The following is an 11,042-nucleotide window of genomic DNA, read 5'->3' on the forward strand; positions in this document are numbered from 1 at the left end:
TGATGATTGGCAATAATGTAGGAGGATGATGAGAACAAGATTTTGGAAGCCGAAGATGCAAATGACAGATAAGTATGATGGGCAGGATGATCCGCGTGCGCATCTGGTCAAATGGGCCCATGCTTATGGAGAGAAGCCCCAACCTAAATGGGTGCACTTGTTCTGTCACACCCTGGATGTTGTCCCGATGAATTGATATGTAGAAACAGAGGTTCGCCATGGTACAGGTGAATGGGATATTCTATGTGAAGGATTCATAATGAAATTTAGTTTTGAAGATGGGTTTGAATGTATTGATGAGGCACTACAAGAAATGAAAGCATCAATCTTTAGGATACCGCAGGATCCTTTAGAACTGATTTAGCCTGAGTGGGCTACTCAGCTGAGTCATGCACTAGAATGCTACAATGTAACCGCTGAAGAAGAGGATGAGGATCTGCGAAAGATTAACATCTCAGAAACAGAGGGTCACCGTGAGGTTGAAGGTCCGTAGGTAGAGAATTCTCATATAATCGCGTCGTTGAAAACGAAACAAGTAAACATTGGTACAGAGGCAAAACCCAAATTCGCTAAGGTTGGAGATTACTGGGACAATGCGATGGTCGATAGGGTCGTTGAATTGCTCCGTGAATACCAGTATTTATTCCCAACCAAGTTGACAGATCTGAAGGGGATAATCGAGGACCTGGGTGTTATGAAGATCACATTGAAACCCGATGCGAAGCCGGTTAAGAAAATACCTTACTGTCTCAATCCAAAGTATAAGGAGAAGGTCCGCTTAGAGCTATACAAGATGCTCGCGACAGGCATCATTGAACCTGTAGAAGAATCTGACTGGGTAAGCCTAATGGTGGTATAGAAGAAGAAGCAGAAGGATGAAATAAGGATATGCGTGGATCTCAGAAAGCTAAATGAAGCTTGCGTACACAATCCTTTCCTGACTTTGTTCACTGATGAAGTGTTAGACAATGTAGGTGGCCAGGAAGCATATTCCTTCACTGATGGGTTCTCTGGGTAACACCAGATCAAAATCGCGCCAGAGGATAGGAGCAAAACAACCTTCACGACTAAGTGGGGCTGTTTTCAGTACACTGTAATGCCATTTGGATTGAAAAATGCACTTGCGATCTTTTCAGGTGTAGTCGTTGTTGCGTTCAAGTAATTTATTCATAAGTTCCTGGAAGTATATTTTGATGACTGGACTATGTTTGGGGTGGTAAAACGCCATGTAGCAAGCTTGCGCCTGATGCTGGATACCTGTTGAAGATACCAAATCATGCTAAATCTAAAGAAGTGTCTGTTTTGTGTTCCTTTTGGGATCCTGTTGGGTCACATGGTTTGTAGACAGGGATTGATGGTAGATCCCATGAAGATCACGATGATACTGAACTTGGAAGCACCAAGGAGTGTGAAGCAGATGCGTGCTACCTTAGGACACACGGATATTATAGAAAGTTTATCAAAGGCTATGCCTAGATTGTCGTGCCTATGGAGAAATTGTTGGAGAAGGATGTTACATTTTGCTGGAACAAGGATTGTAGGAAGAGCTTGGATGTATTGAAAGAAAAATTGGTCACTGCGCTGATTCTAGTCTTCCCAGATAGGAAGAAGGAGTTTCATGTACATGTCAACACGTCATGTATAGCGCTGGGAGTAGTGTTAACACAAGATGGTGGAGGAGACTTCGAACATCCTATCGCATTTGCAAGAAAATTATTATCCAAGGTGGAGAAGAACTATTCCACCACCGAGTGCGAAGGGTTAGCCATGGTGTATGCACTCCAGAAGTTTAGGCACTACTTGTTGGGTGGCCATTTTAAAATGTATACAGATCACTCCACGCTGAAATACCTGGCCAATAAGCCTGTGTTAGGGGGGAGAATCTGCAGGTGGCTATTATTGTTCCAGGAATATGATTTTGAGGCTATTGTGAAGCCTGGAGAACTGAATGTGGGACTAGACCATCTGCCCCGCATTGAAATAGGGGAAGAAACCACTAATTTGGAGGAAGGATTTCCTGAAGCGTAGCTATTTGTAGTGCACATCGCGGATGGTCATTTTGAAGATATAATACACTTCCTAATGACAGGAACTCTCTCGGAAGGATACACTATCCAGTAGAAGAAGGAACTAGTGGTGTGTGGGGCATATTTCTCTATCATGGCTGGGCATCTATAGAAAATGGGGTCTAATGAGATATTGTGGTGATATGTACCTGAGTTTGAAAGAAGCATCATCTTCGTGGATGCTCATGGGGGCGCCGCGGGAGGACATTATGAAGGAAGAGCAACTACACAGAAGATTCTACGTGCAGGGTTGTGGTGGCCAACCCTCCATCAAGACTCAAAAGTGTATTGCAAGGCATGTGATGTGTGTCAAAGGATTGGCATGCCATCACAAAGGGATGAGATGCATTTGAATCCATAGATGACGTTGCAACCCTTTGAGAAATTGGCGATAGATTTTGTGGGACCCATTCAACCCAAAGAAAGATGGGAGCAAGGTACATTATCACTGTGACAGAATATTTGACTTGTTGGGTGGAGGCACAGCCTCTTAAGGATTGCATAGGCGTGATTGCTGCAAATTTCCTCTTTGAGCACGTATTGATGCGATTTGACTGTCCAAAGATCTTGATGAGTGATTGTGGTACACACTTTCTAAATGAGACGTTCAACACGCTGACAGAGGAATTTCAGGTATACCACCAAAAGAGCACACCTTATCACCCGCAGGCTAATGGGATGGTGGAAGCGTTCAACAAAGTGCTTGAAAACGCACTGACCAAAGTTTGTAATTCTTAGCGAAGTGATTGGGACCTACGCATACCTATAGCACTATGGGATTATCGAACGACATGCAAGAAGTTGACTGGAAAAACCCCCTTTAGGCTTGTTTATGGTGTTGAAACGGTAATGCCTATGGAATATATTGTGCCTAGTCGGCACATAGCTGTGATCACAGGTATGATGGATCGTGGAGCCCTGGAGGAAAGGTTCGCACAACTGGATGAGCTTGAGGAAGAGAGATTTCTAGCTGGATTTCACCAACAGGTCCAAAAACAACTCGAGGAAGAGAGATTTCTAGCTGGATTTCACAAGGAAAATTTAGAATGCACTGGTTAGGGCCCTATATCATTAAGGAAAATACCGATGGAGGAGTGGTACAACTGGTCAAATTGAACGGGGAACCCTTCCCTGGAAAGGTGAATGGTAATTGCTTGAAGCCATATACCGGTGGTCCGGCCATGTGACTAGGTGACGGTAGCACAGTCTTAGCGCTCCAGGCAGTTGAAAGGAGGCGTGGGACTATAAACTACACTACTCGGGTTGGGGAGCTGAGCGATTGGAGGATGGTGCGAATCAAGGATGTGTCACAGGGTTTGCGACAGCGCGGAGGGAGCTGTGCTACCCACGGAGAAATCATGCAGGTCGGCCGGAAAGTGACTGTTAAAGTCACTGTTCATGATTTGATGGTTGAAATGCAGCCAAATGGAGCAGGTGGCCAGCATTTAAGACAAAATTTATGGCTCAAATCCTTGAAAATCTGCCACCAATCCGGCATTAATGAACCAAATTTGGGGGGAATGGTCAGATTTGAATTCAAAATGCCTTATAAATTACAAGTGGTTGTCCAGCGAAAAACACTTGGCATTTTGAGAATTGAGTTGTTGAGATCTAAGGCACCCATGAATCGATAATTCTTCGAGGCTTTCGAAGAGACTCCCGCATGTGCAAACTTGCCAGAGATGTCACGAGCATTGTTAGAAAGCGTTATGTCAACACCTGCAGAAATTATAAATACCGAAGAAGTAGTAGAGGAGGCAGCACATGAAATGGAAATAGAGGTAGAAGTAGTTGCTCTAGAGGTCGTCGAGGTGCTTGCTGAAGTCCCTAAATCACCAAGAACATTGAGACCGAAGCTGACCCCAACTAAAGAGACCGTGAAGGATAAAAAGGGCAAGCAGCCTGCCATACTGGTGCACGCATCGCCAAGGAGAAACCCACCGAAGCCCACCACACAGGAGAAGGGAAAATCTACAAATTTGGAGCCAGAGGAGGAAGACATTGAAGACATCCCGATGGATGATGAGGATGTGGGAGTCGAAGTAGAGGAGGTCGAAACCTAGGGTGCAGACCCTATTACTTGGTTGCTGGAGTATGTCCCTCCGTGCAGGCCCAAAACCAAGGTACCAAAGGACATCGATGAGAGTAAGACTCCCTTGCAAACCCCTCTACTACCAGACGTAATTGTTTTTGACAGACTGCGCTTGGCACAAGTGCCGCTGTTGAAACTTGAAGACTCAGACTTGGTCGATCATGAGAAGTTCCCACACCTAGAGACAGAGTAGATGATGCGTCGTATCATTGATACAAACTCTGGAATGACCACATTGGAGTTGCGGAAGTGGCTCCGAGGAGTAGACAAGGCAGGGTTGCTCAACCTGCTTTGGGTGCCGCACTATAACCGCACCCCGGTGACAGTTTTATTCATCAAGCAGCTACTGTGCTTGGTGCATTATGGGTCTCTGTGGCTGGAGGAGCTGATACCCATCACAGATAGGTTGATTCACCGGATAACGTGGGTGCCATATACATGAGAGAATCCATCCATGATCTTTGGCGAAAAAGGTGGTGAGCAAGCTCTCACAGAATCAATGAAAGGAAAATTTAAATTGGTAAGGAAGTCACACAGATATGCTGTATCCAGCATCTGCGACCCCGTTGTGAAGGTAGACACACAGACCTTAGCGGCGAAGGTGATAAGGAAGTGTCGCGCCAATGAGGTGTCGGCGCTTTTGGTCGCGCTCGCAGCACAGTGCGCTGAAGGATTCCAGTTCAACTGGTCAGACAACCTTTGTTGAGAGATCCTGGTGAATTGTTGTGAAGCACAAGAGCTCAGCAAGACATTCCACTATGCATGGATCTTGCTGTCAATTGTGCTAGTAGCGTGGGAGCTACCAGAGGACAACCAGTTCCCTTCAGTTGTGCCAGACCTCCCAAAACTTCTTGAGCCGTTTTGAGGCCCTAACCGACGTTTTTTGGGAAAATGGGGGGAGTTATACTCCTCAGATAGATCTTTCTAGCGAGGTATTGTGCGCATCAAACGAAGATCATATGCCAAAGTTACGACCTCGGGAAGTTGATGTACCAATTTACCCAAATGGGGCCCATAGTTTAGCGCTTCATCTCTTAGGATTAGGTTTTTGGATGTTTAGGGTTTTCCATTGTTTCTCAACAATAAATAGGCCTTCGAGCCTCATTATAACACAATTCAGAGGCATGTATCCGCCACATCTCTTCTCAGAGATAAGCTACCATCGCCTGAGCTAGTCTTATTTCCATTCTGTGTGTAAGAATATTTCAGTATTTGATATTAATGAAATTAAGTATTGTTTCTAATGCATCTTTGTATTTACGGTTATATATGTAGTTTTTTGCGTTCCTGTTTAAATATGGATTAGAAAGTTGTTGTGGCTAAATTTAGCACCCTATGGCACAAGTGCTACAGGGGACATAGAAAGCCTCCTAGAGACAGCCTATGTGTTGATTGTAGACCAGTGCCTAGGACATATTAAATAGAGGAGTTCTTGTAAGTTTATATGTGAGCGGGTTGCAACACTCCAATTGTCAGGTAAAAAGGTATGAGGGGGGGCTTGGTTCATTCCTCAAAAGGTATGAGTTATGGATTTCAAGTACTCCCTCACACACACAGTTCTCAGTAGTATCACATAGAATAGCGGAGGTTGATTACTTCAAAGGGGATTACAACTTAATATGCTTTGTTGAGTAAATGAAAGAGGATTAGTACAAGGCATAAATCATCATATAGAGCCCAAAACATCTAGAATTCTATATTGAACACATAGAGCTGCAAGCATTGGGAAATTCTACACTTGTTTGAGTTACAAGCGGAATTAATGGATTGGAGAGAAGATGGGTGCTATGATTCTTATAGAGTAGTTTAAAGATATACTTCAGCCCTTCATATAGGCATTATACATTAATAAATCAATACACATGGATCTGTAAGGAAGCATGAAATAATTTTTAGTAGCTATTGTAACACACATGCAGAGAAAAATATGAAAATAATGGAATTAACAGAAGGAAAAAACATACTGTAATGCTAAAAAGGAGGAATCACCACCATTTCTGTGATAGTTTGAAGATCTTCCTGTGTATAGTAATACAATATAAGATAACAATCATTCACTTACAAAGTTATGAGCCAAAATATGGTATCACAGAGTTTCGCCCTCACGGGTGAGAAATTTTGGAACCCTTGTATAATATTGCTTCCCCCTATTTATAAGAGTAGGGGGAGCTAGAATTACAGTCTACAAAATATCTGAGCCTGAGCCCTAGTTGTCATGCTTGACTCGCTATCTCGATCAGTGTTAGGCTTTGTTGCCCCAAAAAGATTATAATTGGAATCCAATCCCTTTCTTGGAAATAAATAGAAATAAAAGCACAGAGAAAGAAGACGGAGAGATGAAGAAGGAGGTATCCCCTTGTTGTTCCAATGGAGGCCCCTGATCAAGCCACGTCCCTACTATCATCATGCTTCTCACTGCTAATGATATGGTTCACTTCTGCTCGGCCGATTTATATCAATTCTGCCTTAATTGATTGAGTGACCTACTCAGTGGGTAGGAAGCAGAGTGGGAGAGTCATGTGCCCGAGCGGTCGTTTTCTGTGTAGGAGAGTGGAGCACCATGCCATGCCATTAAGACTTCCTGAGTTCCCTCACACTGATCTGCAGCAGCACCATGCTCCATTAAAGTCCTTAGTTGTCATCCCATCCACCCATTTAAATCTCTGTGACAATGCTCTTAGAACAACACGTTCGTGGGCCTTTATCATTAGAAATAGACAAACAGATGGGCGTTTTTAATTTCCCCTTTGACCCCTATGCTTTCAGTTTATTCATTCATGTGATCGGGGGCCTGAACCAAGCACTTAAGGCCTTGACTTGTTGTGCGAGGGCCTTTTTCTTTATAAAACATAAGTCCCTCATCGACCGATTTCCCGGATGGGACAACTGTATGAAATGTGGCTTATGAAATATCGCATCTGGGGCCTTTTCCCTTTGTTATCGATTTCTCCCACATATTAGCGCTTCAACTCTATTTTTCCCTATTCTATGCTTTCTCCTTGGCGTGGCCCAACAGTCCAGATGCGAGGTCCTTATAGACCCTGCCCTAGTCATTTATCACATCTAGGGGAGGAGTCCTGCATATCGCAATCGCACTGCACCATTTTCTTAAGCCTTTACCCCTTAACTGTTGTGATCACTGATCTGCGGGGTGGCGTCATTACTGCCACATGTTACCTCATTTTGTCGGCCTTTTCCTTTGTAAATTGTTTCCTCGGCCCTCTGGCGATGTTACACAAAAATCGTAAATCAGTGGTTTGTAGGTATTTAAAGTCTTAGAACCCTCTGATATAATGAACTACAAGACTACTGTGATGCGGGGTTGTCGAGATGCGGGATTGCACTACATGGAGGAGAGAGAAAAAGGGGAGGCCCAACCCCTGTTTTTCCATGATTTTCTTTGTTAACACATTCATACCCTTCCTCGGCAATGCAACAATATATCACAAATCGCTCCCCGCACGGTTTGGTGTATGTTGTAACTGAGAAACTATTGGATCTATGGGATGCAATATGCGATATCGGCGTTTGAGACTATGATATGCCGATAGCCTTAGTTGTGTGCCCTGGGACCCTGCAGATAGCCGATAAATGCTAGGCCCTGATGTTATAGACATTTTTGTGCCTTACAGCATGAAGCATGAAATGTCCATAATCAAAGGGATCCAAAGTCCCTAAACATGTTGTTCTTACCCCTAGAGGAACAAGGTCAGCAAACCACAGCACTTCAAATCAGTTCTCCACCTGAAAACACTCAGAAACAGGCTATTTTTGGATCATGTCAGCTGCTCCACTGAGCATCTGCGCTGTATTGCAATTGCTCCTCCTTGTACCTGCGCTGGAAGTCAAATCTAATGAAGGCTACCTGCGCTGGGCGAGATTGGCCAAGTGGCACAGTCATTCTGCAAGGTGTCAATTGCCCAGGAAGCTTCCAAACTGACACTTGGTTCAAGAGATTCGCCCTGTGATGAGTAAGAGGTACTTGATCTCCATGTGTAAGCAAGGATCTCCAAGTGCACTCAAGAACTAAAGATTAACTGAAGAGGGAGAGGACACAAGGCAGCTTTATGTCAGTCTCAAGCTGACTCATCCTCTCTTCTTCTATCCTATATATAGAGCTCTTCTATGAGGTCTAAGGAGGCTGGAATTTTGTGCAAAGCAAGGAAGTGCTGTTGGTTTATAGTTAGGGCTATTGGGTGATTGCTTTTATAGAGGTGAAGAGGAGATTTCTTGCTGCTGGGGAGGTGCTGCTGGATTGGAGCCATTGATGGTTGTAACCTTCTCAGAACCCTTTTACTTCTATCAATAAAGCTTTGAATGTTCTCCTATATACTTGTATTGCATTGATGTATTGTATTTACTTGTATATTTGATTCACTCTAATCCATGCATCAGTTATGAGTACATGTTTCTTGTAGTTTCCCTCTCGTGTTTGTGCAGGATCTGTGTGTAGCTGTTCCGGCAAAGGAAGCAGGGAGCTGGGAACAAGAGACAAAGAGAGAGGATAGGATCGACAAAAGCGAAAGACAACGGTTGGTCAATCTTTTCTTCCTTCTCTGTACTTTCATAAAGGAAAATAATCAAAGCTTTACTTTCAGTTGTTGCTAAGGACTGTCACCCTTAGAGTAGGGATAGGGTCATCCGAGTCGGATACTTTTCCCCACAACAAACTGGCGACTCCACTGGGGAGCCTAGTATCTTGTTGGTGTTTGTAGTATCTTTGCTATTCATTTCCTGAACCAAAGAGTACCGAATCGAAAAGCTTTTGACTATATCAAAAGCGAAGTAGAGGGGCTGCTACTCTTGCTCATTTTGAGCAGATTCATGATTTGAAGAGCTGATCTACAAAAGACTCTTGTACTCTTTGTGATAGCTTTTCATCCTCTTGATCATCCCTTAGCCTGTACTTGACCTATAGTTTTTTATTTCAGCAAAAACAGTGCATTTTTGAGCTTTTTATGACCCGGAAATCCTTGTGAACGCAACTCTCGTGTCCCAGAGCAGGCTGTCCACAGGCAGTCTGCATTACAGCGCAGGTACTCCCTTCGGGAACTGCGCTGGAAGTCAATTTGACAGACCAGAGCCTGCGCTGGACCTGTTAGCCAGTGTCTTCCAGAGGTTTTCCATTGTGTCTTAGCCCTGATTTCACTGATTTTTTGCTGCTGATTGCTGGTCATTGTACTTGCTGTAAACCAACTTTCCTTGACATTATTCTGCCTCAGTTGTGTGATGAAACTGTGATTGTTCTTTCAGTATTTCTTGTTTTAGTTACAGTTTCCCATTGTGGAAATCAAACCAGTATAGCTGTGACCTCTTAGATCCTGAACTGTAAAAGTGTCTTTGTGATCTTAAGAGCTAGTTTTATTACTGTTCATGGCTGTTTGAGTTTGTTTGTTTTTCATTTTATGGTTTGAATCTATACATTTCCAGTGTCTAAACAAGTCGATCTTGAGGTGTCTTTTGATTTTGGACAAGCTTGTTTACTTCTGCTTGAAATTAGATTCAAAAGTTATACAACAGTTTTCCTTTCTGTCTTACATCAACATTAAGGATAACGAAAAGAAATACATGCATTGTGCATTTTGCATTTGACTGTGTGCTTGACGATTTAGGAAAATTTGCATTTTAGTGTGTGTTCTATGATCTGTGCGAAAAGTTGTGTCTTTCTTTTCCCTCAGTAGATTAAGGTTTTCAAAGTTGAAAGATTGAAAAGTTTTGCTTCTCATCTTAGATTGCATGTAGGAAGTTGTATATATACATCTCGTGGTGATCCTTAAAGGCAAACTGCTAAGCAATATCAACATTAAAATAAACTCAATTTACATAACAACGCTTTGTAACATAACGCAAACATCTAGAGGTCTAGGTAGAGACGTGTTCTGGCGTCGTTAAACGTAGTGACTGTCGATCTCTACGAAGGTGGGTGATTCCTCCTGAGAGTCGGTGGCACTAATACGGACTTGTGCTCCCGCGTACCGTCGCGTATATTGGGAGACCCCTATAGGCAATTATCCTTTATCCTTAGGAAGCCGTGTCGGCCGCCCTACTGATCGCGATGCAGTGAACACAGCATTCACGAAGATCGACCACCCGTACCGTAAAACGTATTCTGTGGTTTCGCGAAAGGTTTGGCACACCCTCTGCCTAGATCTCCAGAGCAGTTTCTTTTGGCCTTTTTCAAACTCTATAACTGAAAAAGTCCAACCGAGCATTTGTCACTTCGGGCTCGTTAATACATCGAAGGTGACTAGAGTCATATTTAGCTTTTTCTCGACTCTTAAAACATGAAAAAGCAAGTTTGTGTCTAAAAGCGTCGTTAATAAAATTTATTTTAAGCGGAACATAATCACCTGTTATTCCCACGTTGATCTTTCAGTTGAAAAGTATGGAGCCCACCAACCAAGGAAGTAACCTTGGCGGAAGTCCAAATCCCTTCTCCTCTTGGGGAGATGTTGGTGCGCCTCATATGGCAACATTGTCACTTCCAGGATTGACAATCGGCCTACCTGTATGGCTCTTTTCAACTAATGTAGTCCAGATCGCCACTAATCCTGAGCAGTCGAATCAACAGTCAGAACAATCTAGAACTACCCACCAGCCTTCCACTTCTTACGATACTTCCTCTGATCCTTCATCTTCGCAAGGTAGAGCTGGCAAGAGTCAGCCTCCCAAGGAGAAGAAGGAAAAGAAGAAGAGAGAAAAGAAGCAGAAGGAGCCTATGGCGAAGGCGACTGGGGGCAAGCAGAAGAAAACTGACAAAAACCCACACACTGCACCGACCGGGCCTAAATCGCCATGTGTCATTTGCAAAGGGACCCACTTTCATCGTGATTGTCCTTGTATTCCCCGGATACTAAGGGACTGGTCCCCAAGGTTGCACAATC

This window comes from Pinus tabuliformis, chromosome 1_1 (assembly GCF_031772625.1).
Source record: "Pinus tabuliformis cultivar Carrire ecotype Pingquan chromosome 1_1, CPIR1, whole genome shotgun sequence".
NCBI classification, from domain to species: domain Eukaryota; kingdom Viridiplantae; phylum Streptophyta; class Pinopsida; order Pinales; family Pinaceae; genus Pinus; species Pinus tabuliformis.